At 38.0% G+C, this 2050-nt stretch overlaps 1 non-coding gene across 1 annotated transcript; it reads left to right on the top strand.

Moving 5' to 3' along the window:
* Positions 1-1491: 1491 nt before the first annotated feature.
* Positions 1492-1563, top strand: TRNAQ-UUG (transfer RNA glutamine (anticodon UUG)). The gene has a single exon. It is a non-coding gene; the product is annotated as a tRNA-Gln (tRNA).
* Positions 1564-2050: the final 487 nt, after the last annotated feature.

The following is a 2050-nucleotide window of genomic DNA, read 5'->3' as shown; positions in this document are numbered from 1 at the left end:
TACTTTTTATAGGCAAATAATTTCTGATTTTTCAAATGATTTTTTCCACCTGTTGGAACTGGTGTAAGTAATTAAAGATTTGAAAACCGATGGAAAAGTTTAGTTTAACGCTTTTACGAATGTCTTGCTGCGTGTTTGGGAAGAGCAGTAAACTACAGGAATATATTGGTGTAATGTCCCCTGCTCGCCCAACAGCAGATACTGTATGGTCTGAGACATTATTTCTGGTGGAGGTGGATTCTCTCCGGCATTGCGTAAATCACTTCCACAAACTTGCGCCATTTTGCACAAATAGAGATCCGATATGATGCATTTCCCAGCTCTGTTACGTTATGGACCCTAGTCATCCTAGCCTAGCCTAGCCTAAATAAAAAGGTGTGGAATAATGTGCAACATTTCTCCTTCATTACAAGTGATAATAAACCTAGGCTATACAGCAACCAGGAACGTCCATATTTGTCTAACTTCTCACATGTCTGTGTCATCTGTCTGCAAACATGTCGGCCATTACCATGAGGGCAATTGCGGCTTTTGATTTTGAATATCACACGTTTCCTCTCTGCCGTGAGATCATACTTAAATAAAATGGTGGGCCGTAAGAAATATATGTCCATCGAAGGTCAACTATATGGCTCAGTTCCATCATCAGTTTCTAAGAAAACTGAAAAGGTGAGGTCCCACCGAGATTCGAACTCGGATTGCTGGATTTAGAGTCCAGAGTGCTAACCTTTACACCATGGGACCTGATCAGAACAGATGTGATTTCATCTAAATGTTTTACATATAATCAACCAGAGGCCATTCCTCCCTCCCTGCCTGCAGGGTTCAAGGTTTAGTTGAAGGTTCTCGAAGATTCTGGGTAGGAACTGCCATTGAGAGGACGTAGTTATACGTATCATTAATGATATTGTTGTTGACTTTCTGATTTAGAAAGATAGATAGATAGATAGATCGGTAGATAGATAGGTAAAAAACAGATATTAGATAGATCGATAGATACGTAAGGCTGTGTATGTCAATTTTCACAGAAATCATTGATATCTGCGTTATTCTGCAAGAAATACATGAACATGGATGTAGTGATGATATGGGTTAGGTATAAGACCAGTCGTGTTGAGATTGTAGTGAATGTGACCATTGACTTCAACCTTAATGGTGTAGTGAAGATAAAGTTGTAGTGAAGATAAATCTTGAAGTGACTCATAAGGTTGTTGTGAGTACAAGGATGCATCGTAAATGAGTACTTCCTACCTGAAAGTCAACAATTACAAAATTGATCAAGTATAACAACATCCTCGGACAACCAACTACAAACACCAACCATAGAGTGAACCTGACTGTCACCTAACGACGACCTCTCAAAGGTAATGATCTTACCAGAATCTTCGAGAACCTTCTAGAAAACCTTGAACCCTGCAGGCAGGGAGGGAGGAATGGCCTCTGGTTGATTATATGTAAAACATTTAGATGAAATCACATCTTTTCTTATCAGGTCCCATGGTGTAAGGGTTAGCACTCTGGACTTTGGATCCAGCAATCCGAGTTCGAATCTCGGTGGGACCTCATCTTTTCAGTTTTCTTCGATACTGATGATGGCCGCATTATTCTGTACGTTATATATACATTCATATATATATATAAATATGTATATATAAACATATATATGGAATAATATGGTTTTATCAATAGCCGGAGACCATTCCTCCCTCCCTGCCTGCAGAGTTCATAGTTTTCTGGAAGGTTCTAGAAGATTCTGGTGAGATAATTGCCATTGAGATGACGTTGTTATACTTCATATATCAATGATTTTATTATTGTTGACTTTCAGATAAAGATAGATAAATAGATAGATAGATAAATACATGGTTAGATTGATAGACTGATAGAGCGATATTTAGATATGTATATAGATAGATAAGTCTCATCAATACTGTATCTTACGCCATTTTCTGTTGCTGGACATATGTTCAACCAGCATTGGGAAAACCTCCAGTAGACCTTAATGTAAAGCAAGATAATAACAAAACCTGCAATAAAAGAATACGATCAA

Source organism: Panulirus ornatus, chromosome 42 (genome assembly GCF_036320965.1).
Source record: "Panulirus ornatus isolate Po-2019 chromosome 42, ASM3632096v1, whole genome shotgun sequence".
Taxonomy (NCBI): domain Eukaryota; kingdom Metazoa; phylum Arthropoda; class Malacostraca; order Decapoda; family Palinuridae; genus Panulirus; species Panulirus ornatus.
The sequence above is the reverse complement of the archived record's forward strand: the minus strand, read 5'-3'. Positions and strand labels throughout refer to the sequence as shown.